This window comes from Leucoraja erinacea, chromosome 37, assembly GCF_028641065.1.
Source record: "Leucoraja erinacea ecotype New England chromosome 37, Leri_hhj_1, whole genome shotgun sequence".
In the NCBI taxonomy this organism is placed as follows: Eukaryota; Metazoa; Chordata; class Chondrichthyes; order Rajiformes; family Rajidae; genus Leucoraja; species Leucoraja erinaceus.
The window spans coordinates 9,432,734-9,453,968 of NC_073413.1; the positions used below are offsets into that span (position 1 = coordinate 9,432,734).

Consider the following 21,235-nt stretch of genomic DNA (forward strand, 5'->3'; position numbering starts at 1 on the left):
GATCAGCCATGATCATATTGAATGGCGATGCAGGCTCGAAGGGCAGAATGGCCTACTCCTGCACCAAATTTTCTATGTTTCTATGCATCTGGAGTCCAGGGACAATTTAAAGGCCTGGATAGAATGGATGTGGAGAAGGTCCAGGATCAGAGGGCACAGCCTCAGAATTAAAGGGCGTTCCTTAAGAAAGGAGAGGAGGAGGAATTTCTTCAGTCAGAGGGTGGTGAATCTGTGGATTTCATTGCCACAGACGGCTGTGGAGGCCAAGTCAGTGGATATTTCTAAGGCAGAAGTTGACAGATTCTTGGTTAGGATGGGGTGTCAGGGATTATGGGGAGAAGGCAGGAGTATGGGGTTGAGAGGGAAAGAAAGATCAGCCATGATTGAATGGCAGATTAGACTTGATGGGTTGAATGGCCTAATTCTGCTCCTATCACTTATGAATGGCAACACTGGAAGCTGGCGTGTGTTTGTCGTCAAATTTGCCGACTTCCAGCCTAACAAAACCCACCTTAAAGAGTCTCATCCTTGAGTTAGAAGCCCCTCTGTTACCTAGTCCCTGCTAAGCGACGGATACTACATTGAAGTGGCATTCAGACACAAAAGGACACGATGTTTTGCAAGAAGATTGTTCCCGATGTTGGAGAAGTCCAGAACAAGGGGTCACAGTTTAAGGATAAGGGGGAAATCCTTTAGGACCGAGATGAGAATTTTTGTTTACACACAGAGAGTGGTGAATCTCTGGAATTCTCAGCCACAGAAGGTAGTTGAGGCCACAGTTCATTGGCTATATTTAAGAGGGAGTTAGATGTGGCCCTTGTGGCTAAAGGGATCAGGGGGTATGGAGAGAAGGCAGGTACAGGATACCAAGTTGGATGTTCAGCCATGATCATATTGAATGGCGGTGCGGGCTCGAAGGGCCGAATGGCCTACTCCTGCACCTAATGTCTATGTTTCTATGTTTCTAAGTTTTGGATGAACTCAGTGGTCAGGCAGCATCCCTGGAGAACATGGGTATGTGGCGTTTTGGTGTGGGACCCTTCTTCAGACTGATTGTCAGGGGGAGAGTGGGGGGTGAGGGGGGGAGGTAGGGGAAGAAAGCTGGAAGACAGGACGGTCAGGACAAAGGGTGGCAGGTAGTCATGTCATTTGTATAGACTTAAAAAAAGCTTGAATTAGAAGGATATGACCCCACTGTGGGCAAATTCTGCAAGTTTAGTTTAGTAAGTAAGTAGGTTTATTGGCCAAGTATTCACATACAAGGAATTTGCCTTGGTGCTCCGCCCACAAGTAACAACATGACATACTATGACAGCTACGAATGACTCAGAAAATACTAAACATTAATAATAATAAAACATTAATGATAAAACACCAAGCATGTGAACTAACAAAATACCATTAGTTAATTTAAGTTTAGTGTAGTTAAGTTAGGGTTTCAGCCCGAAACGTTGCCTATTTCCTTGCTCCATAGATGCTGCTGCACCGGCTGAGTTTCTCCAGCACTTTTGTCTACCTAGTTAAGTTTAGTTTAGTTAAGCTTAATTTAGTTGAGTTTGGTTGGGAGATGCAACATGGAAACAGGCCCTTCTGCCCACAGAGTCCATGCCGACCATCGATCACCCGCTCACACTAGTTCTGTGTTATCCCAGTTTTGCATTCTACAAACTTACAGAAGACAATTAATCTACAAACCCGCACGCCTTTGTCTTTTGGGAGGAAACCGGAGCATCCGGAAGAAACCCGCGCGGTCACAGCGGGGGGAGAACGTTTACTTCACGTTACTTTAGAGATACAGCGCGGAAACTGACGAGAGGGTTAAAAGGGCAGCGGCGAGCTTGCTAACTAAAAACAGGACTGTGGCTGGCGTGACGGCAAAGGCAACAAGATTCACACATACGCCCATACGCAGCAGAGATGGACAAATGGACTACACAACGCAGCAAGCCAAGAACCACTAGCTAGGTGCTAAACTAGTTCACCCAACCCAACCGAGCCTCAGCTCTTTGGACTTTGCACTATGCAAATTGTGTCCACAATGCGTGAATCTTTTTTTTTCCCTCTGGGTGCTGCCGAATTTATTTTGAATGTATGTTGTAACCACACAATGAAAATGTTCAGCAGCCTGACTAATGACAGCCGCTGCCGAAGAGTCAGAGACATGAACCATGCTTATTTTATTCTTCCCCTTCTCTGTACGGCGAATGCAAGACTCCACATATCGAGCAGACACGAGGAACGGCACATGCCGGTCTATTGAAAGAGAAGACACAAAGTGCTGGAGTAACTCAGCGGGGTCAGGCGGCATCCCTAAAGAACTTGTATAGGCAAAGGTTTTGGGTCCCATCTCAAGAGTCCCTACCCGAAACGTCACCTAACTATTATCGGTGAAAGTACACTGAGACATTTTGAAACTAGATTTGGAACGGTGTGTAATTTCTGTACAAGCCATACATACATATATATATATATTTTTTTGCGAGCTGTCTGAGTATATGTGCCTGTGAAACAGTGAAGTGGAGACTCGAGTGGATACAAGGGCGGCTGACAACATATTACATTTACACCAAGCCAATTAGCCTACAAACCTGCATCTCCAAATCCCATTTTCCTGCCTTCTCCCCAGAACCCTTGATACCCGTTTATGCACCTCTGTAAGATCACCCCTCATTCTCCTGCGCTCCAAAGAATAGAGTCTCAGCCTACTCAACCTCTCCCTATAGCTCACACAATAGACAATAGACAATAGGTGCAGTACATTTGGCCATTCGGCCCTCCGAACCAGCACCGCCATTCAATGTGATCATGGCTGATCATCCCCAATCAGTACCCCGTTCCAGCCTTCTCCCCATATCCCCTGACTCCACTATTTTTAAGAGCCCTATCTAGCTCTCCCTTGAAAGCATCCAGAGAACCTGCCTCCACCGCCCTCTGAGACTCACCACTCTCTGTGAGAAAAAGTGTTTCCTCATCTCCGTTCTAAATGGCTCACTCCTTATTCTTAAACTGAGGCCCCTGGTTCTGGACTCGCCCAACATCGGGAACATGTTTCCTGCCTCTAACGTGTCCAAACCCTTAAAATGAGATACCCTCTAGTCCTGGCAACATCCTCTCACCCTTTCCAGCTTGACAACATATTTCCTATACCATATGTTACATTGACTACATAGGGTTTATCTGTGCTTTAAACATGAACATTGTTTTTAAACTAAAGTTTCTTTTTGAAGTTTAGCTTAGAGAAGCAGCAGGGAAGCAAGCCCTTCGGCCCTCCGAGTCCGCACTGACCAATGGAAGTGATGGTCACCCCGCACATCAACACACCACACACTAGGGACAATTTACACTTATACCCCGAGCCAATTAACCTACAAACCTGTACGACTTTGGAGTGTGGGAGGAAACCGGAGATCTCGGAGAAAACCCACGCGTTGCCTGCGAGAACGCACAAACTCCGTACAGACAGCACCTGGGTCTCCGGCGCTGCCTGCAAGTGCTGTCATTAGGCAGCAACTCTACCGCTGTGCCACCGTGCCGGCCTTATCTGCAGCCAGCCGTTCTCAGAATGGAAACAATAAACCAACGTCATTAAGGCAAAAAAACAAACAAAATAGCAGCACAGTTAGAGATTTGGATCTGAAAGTACGTTCGAGGCAGGGAGGCCAGGTAGAGTTGTGTGTGGGCAGCGGGCGAGAAGGGGTGATACTGCGCTAGCTACTTCCTCCTTGAGTTTAGAGGGAACCAGTTCAGTTTAGAAGTAAGAAAACTGTTTCACAGAAGTACAGAGAGTGGACAAGGACCTGCGCGAACTGTGGAGGCAGCCCAGACCATCGCACAAGGGTTTCGGCCCAAAACGTTGCCTACTTCCTTCGCTCCATAGATGCAGCTGCAACCGCTGAGTTTCTCCAGCACTTTTGTCTACCTTCACACAAACCAACCTCCCTTCCCTTGACTACATCTACACCTCCCGCTGCCTCGACAGGGAGGGATTTCTTTAGTCAGAGGGTGGTGAATCTGTGGAATTCATTGCCACGGAAGGCTGAGCGGAGGCCAAGTCAATGGATATATCTAAAGCAGATATAGATAGATTCTTGATTAGTGCGGGTGTCAGGGGTTATGGAGAGAAGGCAGGAGAATGGGGTTAGGAGGAAGAGATAGATCAGCCATGACTGGATGGCCGAGTAGACTTGATGGGCCGAATGGCCAAATTCTGCTCCTATCGCTTATGAAATTACTCCAGCGCTTTGGGTCCCCTTGTGTATGAAGCAGCATCTGCAGTTTCTTAGTCTCTACAACTGGGACTTTTTGCAGTGTTCTATATGTGTGTTAGTCATCCATCCCCACTGCTAGCATAGCAGCCAAAAATAAAACTGAGATTTTACTGACATACTTAAGGTGATCAAAGAGACTGATAGGGTATGTGGAGATAAGGCACTTCCATTGGTAGAAAGCTCCACGTCATCTCCTTAACGTAGGTCCAACAATTCAGGGTAAGCCCAACCAACACTGTCCCAAATAGTGTGTGGGAACACTGTGGTCTCTGTGCAGACGTCTGCTCACAAGATGTTGATTCGCGATAGATAGAGTTCATCGGCAAGTTTCTGAGAAACATCGGTAGGTTTTGGTGATGTAGGTGTTTTGTTTTAGCTTAGAGATACAGCACGGAAATGTGCTCTACGGTCCGCCGAGCCCATGCTGACCATCGATGACCTGCCCACACTCTCACCTCTCTCAAGATTGTTAGGGGCTTGGACACGCTAGAGGCAGGAAACATGTTCTCGATGTTGGGGGAGTCCAGAACCAGAGGCCACACGCAGTTTAAGAATAAGGAGTAAGGGAGAGCTAGATAGGGCTCTTAGAAACATAGAAACATAGAAATTAGGTGCAGGAGTAGGCCATTCGGCCCTTCGAGCCTGCACCGCCATTCAATATGATCATGGCTGATCATCCAACTCAGTATCCCGTACCTGCCTTCTCTCCATACCCTCTGATCCCCTTAGCCACAAGGGCCACATCTAACTCCCTCTCTAAATATAGCCAATGAACTGGCCTCAACTACCCTCTGCGGCAGAGAGTTCCAGAGACTCACCACTCTCTGTGTGAAAAAAGTTCTGAAAAAAGTTCTTCTCATCTCTTAAAAATAGTAGAGTCAGCGTGAGGGGTAGATGGAATCGATGGAAGGGAAGGAACGGCAGTGGTTGGGGACAAGTCTTGCGTTCCTGACAATAATCTCGGCGTGGTGCTCGGCAGTGCAAGAGAGAAAACTAACAGGATGCGGAATATAGGAGGAGGGAGGTTCTACTGCAGTTGTACAGGGTCTTGGTGAGACCACACCTGGAGTATTGCATGCAGTTTTGGTCTCCTAATCTGAGGAAAGACATTCTTGCTATAGAGGGAGTACAGAGAAGGTACACCAGACTGATTCCTGGGATGTCAGGACTTTCATATGAAGAAAGACTTGATAGACTCGGCTTTTACTCGCTAGAATTTAGAAGATTGAGGTGGGATCTTATAGAAACGTGCAACAAAATTCTTAAGGGGTTGGACAGGCTAGATGTAGGAAGATTGTTCCCGATGTTGGGAAGTCCAGAACAAGGGGTCACAGTTTAAGGATAAGGGGGAAATCTTTTAGGACCGAGATGAGAAAAACATTTTTTACACAGAGAGTGGTGAATCTGTGGAATTCTCTGCCACAGAAGGTAGTTGAGGCCACAGTTCATTGGCTATATTTAAGAGGGAGTTAGATGTGGCCCTTGTGGCTAAAGGGATCAGGGGGTATGGAGAGAAGGCAGGGATGGGATACTGAGTTGGATGATCAGCCATGATCATATTGAATGGCGGTGCAGGCTCGAAGGGCCGAATGGCCTACTCCTGCACCTATTGTCTATGTTTCTATGTTTCTATATGGCATTACGACTGAAAGAGGCGATGTCGAAGAATGGAAAGATCGTAATAGATGCAAGCGGGGTCGGCCTGGGGCCTGCACGCATAGAGTCTCCGCACTCCAGCGCCATTTCTCACAGAGGCCCCTCACCGCACCTCCCTCGTTAGTGCAGGGCCAGAAGCTAAGAGTAACGTTTAGCTGTCAGTGTTGGATGTGAGGAGGTGCTGTTTGCTTTTTGATGCTATGTTTAGTCCACGAGTGGAAGATGTCAGACCACAGCTATATGGGGTAAGCAGATATAAATAAGAAGCGCTGTCTGATGCCTCTATAGGTGTTTGGCTGTTGCATGCATTGACACTAAAGATTGACAACTCAAACACTGAACGTCTGAAAAGAGCAGGAAGTGGTCGGACAGCATCAGGTTTGACTCGACTGCAGTTAATGGAGCCACAGATAGAATCTGGTATCTCTACAGAGGCTGTTCAGCAGTATGGAGCCCATGGCAACCAGTTAATTACTTATGTCTTTCATTGAACACAGCAGCTCATTCACAGTGTGTAGTAAGGAATTGGAGATTTACACAGAAGATAGACACAACATTCTGGTGTAACTCAGCGGGTCAGGCAGCATCTCTGGAGAACATGGATAGGTGATGTTTTTTCAGACTGCTTATGTGCGTGTGTGTGTGTGTGTGTGTGTGTGTGTGTGTGTATGTGGGGGAGGAGCAAACTGGAAAATGGGAGATAGACTCAAAAAGCTGGAGTAACTCAGTGGGTCTAGGAGCATCTCTGGAGATAAATGGATAGGTGACGTTTTTCAGACTGCTTGTGTGCGTGTGTGTGTGTGTGTATGTGGGGGGGGAGCAAACTGGAAAATGGGAGATAGACTCAAAAAGCTGGAGTAACTCAGCGGGTCTGGGAGCATCTCTGGAGATAAATGGATAGGTGACGTTTTTTCAGACTGCTTGTGTGTGTGTGTGTGTGTGTGTGTGTGTGTGTGTGTGGGGGGGGAGGAAGCAAACTGAAAATTGGGAGATAGACTCAAAAACCTGGTGCAACTCAGCGGGCCAGGCAGCATCTTTGGAGAAAAGGAATGGGTGATGATTTGGGTCGAGAACCCTTCTTCAGACTGTGAGTCAGTTGAAAGGGGAACGAGATATATAGAAGGTAACTAGAACACATACTAACACAAATGCACGCATGTTTTTGTAAGTGTATGGTATTAAGATAGCCAACTGCTGAGAATGCACCAGGCAGCTGGCTCACTTGTGGGTAGTTGACCTTTAAGTTTTACGTTTCTATATTGTGCTTACACAATAGAAGAAACCAGACCACCGCTTCTATTTTTACAATGGACCTGCGGACCTGCATATGCTGCATCCTTGCAGAGATCGCCTGTTGCTTGCAGAACCATGCTGATGCAGGCAGCACAGTCATAGAAACATTGAAAATAGGTGCAGGTGTAGAGGCCACTCAGACCTTCGAGCCAGCACCGCCATTCAATGTGACCATGGCTGATCATCCAGAATCAGTGCCCCGTTCCTGCTTTCTCTCCATATCCCATGATTCCGTTAGTCCTAAGAGCTACATCCAACTCTCTCTTGAATACGTCCAGTGAATTGGCCTCCACTGCCTTCTGTGGCAGAGAATTCCACAGATCCACAACTCTCTGGGTGAAAAGGTTTTTCCTCATCTCAGTCCTAAATGGCCGACCCCTTATTCTTAAACTGTGTGACCTGTGGTTCTGGACTCCCCCCAACATGGGGACCATTATTCCTGCATCTAGCCTGTCCAATCCCTTAATAATTTTACATGTTTCTATTAGATCCCCTCTTATCCTTCTAAATTCCAGTGAATAAAAGCCCAGTCGATCCATTCTTTATGGATTCTTTCAGCAGCCAACAATTCGGTAATCCTATAATTTACAGGGTGTTGGAGAGTGAGGTGTAACCTTAAAGAGACTAATAAAGTCATTAAGACATACCTACCTCCAATCTGACCACTACAGACCATGTCTTGCACTACCATGAAGAGATACATCTTTTGTTTACCTTCCATCACAGTGAGCAGGTGCCTGGAGGGGAATCACTGTGACGGATGTTTGTGTTAAATTGTGATTAAAATTGTGTGCTTTATTGCTTTTTTTAACTATTATGACTGCATGGTAACGCCATTTCAATTTCAATTATTGGGGATCTCATTGAAACATATAAGATTGTTAAGGGCTTGGACATACTAGAGGCAGGAAACATGTCCCCGATGTTGGGGGAGTCCAGAACCAGGGGCCACACACACACAGTTTGAGAATAAGGAGTAAGCCATTTAGAACGGAGACAGGAAACACTTTTTCTCACAGGGAGTGGTGAGTCTGTGGAATTCTCTGCCTCAGAGGGCGGTGGAGGCTGGTTCTCTGGATGCTTTCAAGAGAGAGCTAGATAGGGCTCTTAAAAATAGCGGAGTCGTGGGATATGGGGAGAAGGCAGGAACGGGGTACTGATTGGGGATGATCAGCTATGATCACATTGAATGGCGGTGCTGGCTCGAAGGGCCAAATGGCCTACTCCTGCACCTATTGTCTATTGTGTATTGTCTATTGACTGCATGGAACCGAAATTTCGATCAAACTTTTTTTTGGAATGAGAAATAAAGAAATGTTTCTATCAGATGGTTGTGTGCCTTCCACCACAGTGATGAATGCTGTGGTGGATGTTTATGTTAAAATTTTATTGTGTTTTTGTGTGTGCCCTTTATCATTGTATCGCTGCTGACATATCATTTCACTTGCACTTTTTGTGCAATGTGACAAATACACCGTTGTATTGTATTGTATTGTATTGTAAATTGAATTCAACCAATTAAATTACTAACGGTGTTTCTGAATAATATTGTCATATATATCTCCGGGTATAACAACAATAAGGCCGGCACAGGGAGCCCTCAAGGGCAGGATCGAACCACGGACTGAGGCAGTCGCACTAATCACTGTGGACAAAATCAATGATCACATCGATTGGGGGAAAGAAGGCTTGAAGGTGTGTGTGTGTGTGAAGCTGAGAAGATGGCAGATCTAATGGCGCGGTCTATTTCTCTGGCTGATCCGTATTTTCCATGGGGTTACTGGTCAAAACCAGCGCAGCAAGGCTGGAGGGTCAAAGAACTGCAGGTGGACACAAACATGCTGGCGGAACTCGACGGGCCAAAAGGAACCGCAGGTGCTGGGATCTTGAGCAAAGTACAAAGTGCTGGAGGATCTAAGCGAGAGACTGGAACTGCAGATGCTAGGGATCATGAGAAAAGTACAAAGTCCTGGAGGATCTAAGCGAGACCTGAGGAGACTGAAGAAGGTCCATCTGTCTCCTCAGATCCTGGTGAACTTCTACCGCTGCACCATCGAGAGCATCCTTACCAACTGCATCACAGTATGGTATGGCAACTGCTCTGTCTCCGACCGGAAGGCATTGCAGAGGGTGGTGAAAATTACCCAACGCATCACCGGTTCCACGCTCCCCTCCATTGAGTCTGTCCAAAGCAAGCGCTGCCTGCGGAGGGCGCTCAGCATCGCCAAGGACTGCTCTCACCCCAACCATGGACTGTTTACCCTCCTACCATCCGGGAGGCGCTACAGGTCTCTCCGTTGCCGAACCAGCAGGTCGAGGAACAGCTTCTTTCCGGCGGCTGTCACTCTACTCAACAACGTACCTCGGTGACTGCCAATCACCACCCCCCCCCCCGACTATTATTATTATTTTTTTAATTCAAATCGTTTGCTATGTCGCTCTTCAAGGGAGATGCTAAATGCATTTCGTTGTCTCTGTACTGTACACTGACAATGACAATTAAAATTGAATCTGAATCTGAATCTGAGACACAGGAACTGCAGGTGCTGGGATCTTGAGCAAAGTAAATAGTGCCGGAGGAACTCATCGATCTATAGGAACCGCAGATGCTAGGATCGTGAGCAAAGTACAAAGTGCTGGAGGAACTCAGCGAGAGACGAACATCAGATGCTGGAATTTTGAGGAAAAACACAAAGTGCTGGAGGAACTGGGGGGGGGGGGGGGGGTCGGGCAGGGCAGCGTGTGTGGGGGGGGGGTGGGGGGGGGGGGGGGGGGGGGGGGGGTGGGGGGGAGGGGTCGTGAACAAGTCAGCCACCCTTCTTCAGATGCGAAAGATTTACAGAGAAGGTTCCCAGGAGACGAGACCAGCGCGGTTACAGTGGAGGGGAATCTTCACACATCTGAACCAAGTTTCCATCGAAACCTCTCGTTGGAACAGGGGACCACAGATTCCCCCCTTCTACCGGGTATGTGATGCTGAAGAGATTTTAGGGAACTGGCAAGCGATCGCGTCAGAATTTACGCAATTTGAGGGCGGATGTGGCTGGTTTTTGTTCGAGTATCACAGAGCAATTTCCACTCTGAAATGAAAGGTTGGTCGCAAAAAATCTGATCGTAGATGTGGATGGCGTGAGAGAGCTCTACGTTGGAGCACTGATAGAGAGAGTGTGGGAACTGCAGATGCTGAAAATAGTCACAGAGTGGTGGAGTTTCACTCAGCTCCTGCGCTCCAGGGAATAGAGTCCCAGCCTGCTCAACCTCTCCCTGTAGCTCAGAATCTCGAGTCCTGGCAACACCCCTTGTAAATCTTCTCTGCACCCTTTCCAACTTGACAACATATTTCCTATAACATGGTGCCCAGAACTGAACACAATACTCTATGAATTCGGCCTCGCCAACATAGAAACATAGAAACATAGAAATTAGGTGCAGGAGTAGGCCATTCGGCCCTTCGAGCCTGCACCGCCATTCAATATGATCATGGCTGATCATCCAACTCAGTATCCTGTACCTGCCTTCTCTCCATACCCCCTGATCCCCTTAGCCACAGGGGCCACATCTAACTCCCTCTTAAATATAGCCAATGAACTGGCCTCAACTACCCTCTGTGGCAGAGAGTTCCAGAGATTCACCACTCTCTGTGTGAAAAAAAGTTCTTCTCATCTCGGTTTTAAAGGATTTCCCCTTTATCCTTAAGCTGTGACCCCTTGTCCTGGACTTCCCTAACATCGGGAACAATCTACCTGCATCTAGCCTGTCCAACCCCTTAAGAATTTTGTAAGTTTCTATAAGATCCCCTCTCAATCTTCTAAATTCTAGAGAGTATAAACCAAGTCTATCCAGTCTTTCTTCATAAGACAGTCCTGACATCCCAGGAATCAGTCTGGTGAACCGTCTCTGCACTCCCTCTATGGCAATAATGTCCTTCCTCAGATTTGGAGACCAAAACTGTACGCAATACTCCAGGTGTGGTCTCACCAAGACCCTGTACAACTGCAGTAGAACCTCTCTGCTCCTATACTCAAATCCTTTTGCAATGAAAGCTAACATACCATTCGCTTTCTTTACTGCCTGCTGCACCTGCATGCCTACCTTCAATGACTGGTGTACCATGACACCCAGGTCTCGCTGCATCTCCCCCTTTCCCAATCGGCCACCATTTAGATAACATACAACTGCAACATGACCTCCCGACTTCTATACTCCACATGTGTAGGAAGGAACTGCAGATGCCAGTTTAAATCGACGATAGACACAACATGCTGGAGTGATTCAGCGGGACAGGCAGCACCTCTGGAGAGAAGGAACAGGCAACGTTTCAGGTCAGACTGAAGAAGGGTCTCGACCCGAAACGACAACCGTTCCTTCTCTCCAGAGATGCTGCCTGTCCTGCTGAGTTACTCCAGCTTTTTGTGTCTATCTTCTATACTCAATACTCTGACTGATGAAGGCCAATGCACCAAAAGGCTTTTTGAGCACCCCATCTACCTGTGATGCCTCCTTCATGGAATATGGTCCCTGCTCTCCTAGACCCCTCTGCTCTACAACACTCCCCAGAGCTGTATCATTCACCCCCCATCCTGTTGCCCCATTCTCCTGCCTTCTCCCCATAAACTCCGACACCATTAACAATCACAAACCTGTCATTTGTCTAAAGAATACCATAGAAACATAGAAAACAGGTGCAGGAGGAGGCCTTTCGGCCCTTCGAGCCAGCACCGCCATTCATTGTGATCATGGCTGATCGTCCCCAATCAATAACCCGTGCCTGCCTTCTCCCCATATCCCTTGACTCCACTAGCCCCTAGACCTCTATCTCACTCTCTCTTAAATCCATCCAGTGACTTGGCCTCCATTGCCCTCTGTGGCAGGGAATTCCATAAATTCACAACTCTCTGGGTGAAAACGTTTTTTCTCACTTCAGTCTTAAATGACCTCCCCTTTATTCTGAGACTGTGGCCCCTGGTTCTGGACTCGCCCAACATTGGGAACATTTTTCCTGCATCTAGCTTGTCCAGTCCTTTTATAATGTTATATGTTTCTATAAGATCCCCCTCATCCTTCTAAACTCCAATGAATACCCAAATGGCTTAGCTTCCACAGCCGTCTGTAGCAACGAAATCCACTGATTCACCACCATCTAAGTAAATAAACTCCTCCTCATCTCCTTTCTAAAGATACCTCCTTTTATTCTGGGGCTGTGCCCTCTGGTCCTAAACTCTCCCACTAGTGGAAACATCCTGTCCGCATCCACTCTATCCAGGTCTTTCACTATTTGATAAGTTTCAATGAGTTCCTTCTAAACTCATCCATCCTCCCTTCTAAACTCCAGCGAGATTATCCTATCTGGGACACATTGGCTTATCTGGGACACATGACAATAAATTCTCTTGACTTGACTTGACTACATCATTACTACATTCGTGAATACTACATTCACGAGAGTGGTGAATCTCTGGAACTCTCTGCCACAGAGGGTAGTTGAGGCCAGTTCATTGGCTATATTTAAGAGGGAGTTAGATGTGGCCCTTGTGGCTAAGGGGATCAGGGGGTATGGAGAGAAGGCAGGTACGGGATACTGAGTTGGATGATCAGCCATGATCATATTGAATGGCGGTGCAGGCTCGAAGGGCCGAATGGCCTACTCCTGCACCTAATTTCTATGTTTCTATGTTTCTATTAGTGGCGGCACGGTGGCGCAGCGGGTAGAGCTGCTGCCTTACAGCTCCAGAGACCCGGGTTCGATCCTGACTCTGGGCACTGCACGTACGGAGTTTGTACGTTCTCCCCGTGACCTGGGTGGGTTTTCTCCAGGCGCTCCGGTTTCCTCCCACACTCCAAAGGCATGCGGGCCTTATAGGCTAAGTGGCTTTGGTGCAATTGTAAATTGTCACTGGTTGGCACGGACTCGGTGGGCCGAAGGGCCTGCCTCCACGGCTGAATCTCCAAACTAAACCAAACTACAGGCCCAGTGCTTTCAAACATTGGTGATATATTAATGTCAGGAGAATGAAGCTGAGGTAACAAATCAGAACTGAGTCAGAACGCCATCCAACCGACAAAGTGTTAAACACACACTTGTAAAGCCACTTCATCTAATTTAGAAGAAAACTACTAATTTACCGGATCTGCTGGTGATCATTGTGGTTCATCAGGTCATGTGTTGTGGTTTCAGTTGCTCCCTATGGGGCTTTTTACAATTATGTTTTAATATTTCACAACATTAAATATTCTGCATCAGCTACAGTTTGCCTCGTCAGCTGAAACGTACCAACATAGAAAATAGGTGCAGGAGTAGGTCATTCAACCCTTCGAGCGACAACCGCCATTCAAAACCACCATGGCTGATCATCCAGAATCAGTACCCCATTCCTGCTTTCTCCCCATATTCCCTGATTCCTAGCCCTAAGAGCTAAATCTAATCCCTCTTGAAAACTGGTTTCTTCCCTCAGTCCCAGACAGCGAACAGCTGGGTTTTTATCGATGGGAGAAACGCCCCAAGGAACTGCAGGTGCTGGAATCCCGAGGAAAAAGAGAAAAGTGGGTGGTGGAGAGGATCACTTCTACTGTTGGGAGAGTCGAGGAGGCGAGGACCAGAGGCCACAGCCTCAGAATTAAAGAACGTTCCTTTAGGAAGGAGATGAGGTGGAATTTCTTTAGTCAGAGGGTGGTGAATCTGTGGGGCTCATTGCCGCAGAAGGATGTGGAGGCCAAGTCAATGGATATTTTTAAGGCAGTCAGAAGAAAGACTACATGTGATTACAATTGAGCCATCCACACTCGACAGATACATGATAAAGGGAATAATGAGTATATCATTGAGTGCAAGGTAAAGTCCGATCATAGATAGTCCGAGGGTCTCCAATGATGTAGATAGATAGTAGTTCAGGACCGCTCTCTAGTTGTGGTAGGATGGTTCAGGCTTGGTTCAGATAGGATCAGTGGTGATGTTGAAACTACTGTGAATTTGAAATTTCAGGGTGTCAGAGGTCATGGGGAGAAGGCAGGAGAATGGGGTTGAGAGGGAAAGATAGATCAACCATGATTGAATGGTGGAGTAGACTTGATGGGACGAATGGGCTAATTCTGCTCCAAGAACTTACAAACTTGTGAAATGTTGACCCTCTCCGCAGATGCAGCCTGATCTGTTGAGAGTTTCCATCGATTCCTGTTTTTTTTTATTTCAGCATTCCAACATCTGCGGCATTTTGTTACCCAGGCCTGTCTGCCCACTCACTGCTATCCCCCCTCTCCCGAGTGAGTCTGTACGGAGTTTGTACCTTCTCCCCGTGACCCGCGTGGGTTTTCTCTGGGTGCTCCGGTTCCCTCCCACACTACAAAGACGTGCAGGTTTGTACGTTAACTGTACATTGTCTCTCATGTGTGTAGGATAGTGCTAGTGTGTGGGGTGAAGGCTCGTCGGCGCAGACACAGTGGGCCGAATGGCCTGTTTCCGCGCAGTATCTCTCAAGTCTAAAAATGTAAAGTAATCCCGAGGAAAAAGAGAAAAGTGGGTGGTGGAGAGGATCACTTGGTCTTTCCCTGTACCTGTTGAGGTGCCTGCTGATCTTTCAGCTGAGCACAGGGGGCACTATATTAAACTCTGTTCACCTGTGTGTCATTATCATCTGTGTGGCTTAATTGAGTTCCCTATTTAAATTCTGGTGTTTGTCCATATCTTTTCACAGCCTTGTATTTTTTTTTGCATGTTGCGCTTTAGATGCTTGTAATATTGCGATTCATCTATTAAAAGCCTTTTTTAAATGCAATTTAAGTTACTCCTGTATCTTCTCTGTGCTTGGGTCAACTCATCTCTTCATGTTAGTACAGTACCGATAATACTTTATTGCAAGGATCGTTTGGGGAAATGAAACCAGTAGGAAAAACAGGAATCAATTTCAGGTAAGTTTTGAGACAACGAAATGCATTTCGTTGTCTCAAATGCATTTTGTTGTCTCTGTACTGTACACTGACAATGACAATTAAAATTGAATCTGAATCTGTAACAATGCCTTATTTTTTAAGTCGTTTTTAAGAATTGAAGTCAAGAGTTAGCCAATGTTTGAATCTGTGTAATTCATTGCCACAGAAGGCTGTGGAGGCCCAAGTCAGTGTATATATTTAGGGCAGAGATAAATATATTATTGATTAGTACTGGTGTCGGGCTATGGGAGGAGAAGGCAGGAGAATGGGGTTAGGAGGGAGAGATAGATCAGTCGTGATTAAATGGTGGAGTGGACTTGATGGGTCGAATGGTCTAATTCTGCTCCTATCGCTTATGAACTCATGTTAATATGTGTTTATTGTTGTTTTATTGTATGGTATTATATGTATGACTGCTGCAATTTCGTTCAGACTTCGGTCTGAATGACAATAAAAGGCTATCTATCTATCTATGAGTCACACAGCATTGGAAACGGGGCCCTTGACCCGTCTTGTCCATGCTGACCAAGGTGCCAGGTGCTCAATTGTCCCTAGTGTTGGATAGTGTTAATGTGCAGGGATCACTGGTCGTATCGGACTCGGTGTGCCGAAGGGCCTGTGTCCGCGCTGTGTCTCTAAACTAAACTAAACAGATTAGGGGAATCAAGAACCAGATAGAAAGACACAAGGAACTTTTAAGGCAGAGATTTCTTTAGTCAGAAGGTGGTGAATTCTTTGCCATGAAATTCTTTGCCACAGAAGGCTGTGGAGGCCAAGTCAGTGGATATTTTTAAGGCAGAGATAGATTATTGATTAGTACGGGTGTCGGGCTATGGGGAGAAGGCAGAAGAATGGGGTTAGGAGGTAGAGATAGATCAGCCATGATTGAATGGTGGAGTAGACTTGATGGGCCGAATGGCCAAATTCTGCTCCGATCTCTTATGAACATTAAACTAAGCCTCTCGAGCCTCCTCCACCATACATCAGATTCATACATTGACATCCATTATCATCTGCATTGACATCCACATTGATCATATCTAATATAGACAAAAGTGCTGGAGAAACTCAGTGGGTGCAGCAGCATCTATGGAGCAAAGGAAATAGGCGACGTTTTGGGCTGAAACCCTTCTTCTGACTGATGATATCTAACATATCTAATGATCTGTCTCCTCAGCTCTCATTACAACTTGACAGCAGATATTCTTCCTTGTCGCTGTTGCCACCTTATAAGTTCATAAGTGATGGGAGCAGAATTGGGCCATTCGGCCCATCAAGTCTATTCCGCCATTCAATCATGGCTGATCTATCTCTCCCTCCTACCCCATTCTCCTGCCTTCTCCCCATAACCCCTGACACCCGTACTAATCGAGACTCTATCTATCTCTGCCTTAAAAATATCCACTAACTTGGCCTCCACAGCCTTATGTGGCAAAGAAATCCACAGATTCACCACCCTCTGACTAAAGAAATTCATCCTCATCTCTTTCCTAAAGGAACGTCCTTTAATTCTGAGGCTGTGGCCTCCGGACCTAGACTCTCCCACTAGTGGAAACATCCTCTCCACATCCACTCTATCCAGGCTTTGAGTTCTCCTTATCCCAAATGTATCCCTCCCTGATCTAGATACCTCCACTAGATAGAATGCCCTCTAAGCATTTACCATGTAATTACATCTCAGATTCTTAAGGTTCACTGTGTGTGTGTGTGTGTGTGTGTGTGTGTGTGTGTGTGTGTGTGTGTGTGTGCGCAATAGTGATTAATTAGAGTGCAATAACCCAATCTCATTGCTGTAGACTTTGCGCAGAGACTGATGAGGCTGTTATCAAGAGCAGAGGAACCTGTTGCCCAGAGTTGGGGGGGGGGATTGAGAGCCAGGAGGCGTAGGGTTAAGGTGAGGGGGGTAAAGATTTAATAGGAACCTGAGGAGCAACTTTTTGTTTTCACACAAAGGGTGGTGGGCATACGGAACGAGCTGCCAGAGGAGGTAGCTGATGCTGGGACTATCACAGAAACAAGGAAACACTTTTTCTCACAGAGAGTGGCGAGTCTGTGGAATTCTCTACCTCAGAGGGCGGTGGAGGCAGGTTCTCTGGATGCTTTCAAGAGAGAGCTGGATAGGGCTCTTAAAAATAGCGGAGTCAGGGGATATGGGGAGAAGGCAGGAACGGGGTACTGATTGGGGATGATCAGCCATGATCACATTGAATGGCGGTGCTGGCTCAGAGGGCCAAATGGCCTATTCCTGCACCTATTGTCCATTGTCTATTGACACTATTTCAGTCCTGACCTGAAACGTCCTCTTCCCTAGGTGCTGCCTAGCATGCTGAGTTCCTCCAGCAATTTGTGAGACCCTCGGGCTATCTTTGATCGGAGGTAGACAAAAATGCTGGAGAAACTCAGTGGGTGCAGCAGCATCTATGGAGCTAAGGAGATAGGCAACATTCGGGCCGAAACCCTTCTTCATCTTTGATCGGACTTTGCTAGCTTTACATTGCACTCGATATCATTCCCTTTATCATGTATCTGTACACTGTGGACGGCAATTGCAATCATTTCTTCTCTTTCTGCTGACTGGATACCACGCAATGAAAGCTTTTCGCTGTACCTCGGAACAGGTGTCAATAAACTTCATATCTATATCATCAACTCACACAATGTTCTATGCCGCGTCTATTGATTACACTGAGATTCAATACGGGTGACTCGGTAGGAAGGAACTGCAGATGCTGGTTTAAACCGAAGATCGACACGAAAAGCTGGAGTAACTCAGCGGGACAGGCAGCGTCTCTGGAGAAGGGTCTCGACCAGAAACCTTCTCTCCTGAGTTGCTGCCAGTCCCGCTGAGTTACTCCAGCATTTTGTTCCATCTGGTGTCGGGATGGGACTGTCGGGGATGCAGTTGGGCAGCGCACATGCCGAGCCAAAGCAGAACGAGGAAGGAAAGCATAGTCACCTCGTTGGAGGGGGTCCAGTAGAGAGGCGGTGGATGATCCCGAGGCAGCTCGGAGTACAAGCAGAGGATGTCCTTCAGAGTTTGTCCGTCTGATTTGTGGCGCGTCTGATTTGCAGTGCTGCTCGCTTTATGACCGTGTGGGGCGAGCGGTTGTGGATAGACAGGATAACATCGGCTGCGGTTGAGCAGCGGAGATGTCTTGTGGGTGGTAGTGTGCTGATCATTGATGGCAATGGGGAGGTGGGGGTTGGTGAGTGGAAGCCCCTCCTGCCTGCAGTACCACGGCAGTGGTTAGTTAACAAAGCACTTTGCCACTCACTATGTTGGCCGTGGTAGAAACGAGGAACTGCAGATGCTGGCTTACACAAAAAAAAAGACTCTAAGTGCTGGAGTAACTCAACAGGACAGGCAACATCTCATTATAGGGTCATTTAGGCACCATCTCATTATAGGGTCATTTAGGCACCATCTCTTATTATAGGGTTATTTAAGCAACATGAAGTGTGGATGGAATCCATGGACGGGGGGTTGGTTTGTGTGATAGTCTGGACTGTTCTATGCAATTTCTTGCAACCTTAGATGGAGTAGGGTGGGGGTGGGGTGGAGAACTGTCTCTGGGAAATAAGCATGGAAACAGGCCCCTCTACTCAACTAGCGTAGGTTCACGAGGTTGATCCCTGGGATGGCGGGACTGTCATATGAGGAAAGATTGAAACGACTAGGCTTGTATTCACTGGAGTTCAGAAGGATGAGGGGAATATCTTATAGAAAATTATAAAATTATAAAAGGACTGGACAAGCTAGATGCAGGGAAAATGTTCCCAATTTTTGGCGAGTCCAGAACCAGGGGCCACACAGTCTTAGAATAAAGGGGAGGTCATTTAAGACGGAGGTGAGAAAAAACTTTTTCACCCAGGGAGTTGTGAATTTGTGGAATTTCCTGCCACCGAGGGCAGTGGAGGCCAAGTCACTGGATGGATATAAGAGAGAGTTAGAGCCCTAGGGGCTAGTGGAGTCAAGGGATAGGGGGAGAAGGCAGGCATGGGTTATTGATAGGGGACGATCAGCCATGATCACAATGAATGGCGGTGCTGGCTCGAAGGGCCGAATGGCCTCCTACTGCACCTATTTCCTGTGTTTCTATGTAACTTGCCCACTCCGACCAACATGTCCCATCTACACTAGTCCCACCTGCCCGCTCTTGGCCCATATCCCTCAACCTATCCTATCCTATCCTATCCTATCCATGCAACTGTGTAAATAAAAAAAACATTTGAAAGGTTTTTTAAGGCGGCTCTGTGACGCAGCCTTAGAGTTGCTGCCTTGCAGCACCTGACTATGGGTGCTGTCTATGTGGAGTTTGCATGTTCACCCCGTGACTGTGTGGGTTTTCTCCGGGTTCCTCCCACACTCCAAAGACGTGCAGGTTTTTGGGTTAATTGGCTTCAGTAAAAAAAAAATGTAAATTGTCCCTGGTGTGGTGTTTAGTGCACGGATGATCGCTAGTAGGCGCTGACTTGATGGGCCGAAGGGCCTGTTTCTGCACTGCATATCTCTAAAGTCTAAAGATATTGCAGAGTTGTGAATTTCGCGGTGGGTTGGTCTCACACACACCAGCCTCCCTCCCCCAGTTTCATCGACTCCGTCTATACTTCACGCTGCCTTGGGCGAAGCAGCCAGCATAATCAAGGACCAGGACAGCCTCTTCCCATCTGTTATCAGACATGAGGAACTGCAGATGCTGGAATCTTGTGTAGGACACAAAGTGCTGGAGTAACTCAAGGAGTCAGACAGCATCTCTGGAGAACATGGATAGGTAACGTTTGAGGCCGAGCCCTCCAGCTAGAAGAGTCCTGACTGAAATGTCTCCTATCTCAGCTGTGGTGCGTCCTGTGCAGGGCGGATCTGCAGGTGTTGGTTTAAACCGAAGATAGACATGACATAGACATGGTAACTCAGATGGTCAGGCAGCATCTCTGGAGAAAAGAAATAGGTGACTCATCCTGGTAGGATTCTTTGTGTGGCTATTGAATGGCCCCCCATAAATTAAGGATGTAGTCCCGATCTTCCAACCTACCTCATTGCACACCTTGCAATTTTCTCTCTGCAGTTGTAAAGCTGTGTAACACTATATTCTGCACTCGGGCATTTTTTGCCTTTGTAATTGCGTAATGGTGCAGAAATGATAAAAACAGGCACTATGTGAATGGTGCAGAAACAATAAATTGCTGGAAGAAATCAGTCGGCCGAGCAGCATCTGTGGAGGCAGAGCTTTGGGCCGAGACCTTGCATCAGGACCTTGTGAATGAATGGCTGTGCTTTAATGGCTCAACATCGCCACCATCAGGCAAGATGTAGAATTTCACAGGGGACAAACTATCTGTCGATTGACGTGTTCAAGAAGGAACTGCAGATGCTGGAAGATCAAAGGTACACAAAAATGCTGGAGAAACTCAGCGGGTGCAGCAGCATCTATGGAGCGAAGGAAATGGGTGACGTTTCGGGCTGAAACCCTTCTTCAAACTGATGGGGGGGGGGGGGGGGGGGGGGGGGGGGAGGGAGGAGGAGGAGCCCGAGGGCGGGGGGGCGGGGGGGGGGGGGGGGGGGGGTGGGGGGGGGGGGAGGAGACAGCTCGAGGGTTAAGGAAGGGGAGGAGGACAGCAAGGGCTAGCAAAATTGGGAGAATTCAATGTTCATGCCACCGGACGCAAGCTACCCAGGCGGAATATGAGGTGCTGTTCCTCCAATTTGAGGAAGGACATTATTGCCATAGAGGGAGTGCAGCGACGGTTCACCAGACTGAAGTCCAGGACAAGGGGTCACAGCTTAAGGATAAGGGGGAAATCCTTTAAAACCGAGATGAGAAGAACTTTTTTCACACAGAGAGTGGTGAATCTCTGGAACTCTCTGCCGCAGAGGGTAGTTGAGGCCAGTTCATTGGCTATATTTAAGAGGGAGTTAGATGTGGCCCTTGTGGCTAAGGGGATCAGGGGGTATGGAGAGAAGGCAGGTACGGGATACTGAGTTGGATGATCAGCCATGATCATATTGAATGGCGGTGCAGGCTCGAAGGGCCGAATGGCCTCTACTCCTGCACCTAATTTCTATGTTCTATGTTTCTATGTAATTTCCGGTGTTG

At 47.3% G+C, this 21,235-nt stretch overlaps 1 protein-coding gene across 1 annotated transcript in view; it reads right to left on the reverse strand.

Moving 5' to 3' along the window:
• LOC129713932 (interleukin-2 receptor subunit beta-like) overlaps positions 1-18,559 on the reverse strand; it is a 45,027-nt gene extending 26,468 nt beyond the window's left edge. The window contains exon 1 of the mRNA XM_055663340.1: positions 18,097-18,559. The gene's annotated coding sequence lies outside the window, so the exon portion shown is untranslated. The remainder of the gene's footprint in view (positions 1-18,096) is intronic.
• Between the last annotated feature and the right edge of the window lie 2,676 nt (positions 18,560-21,235).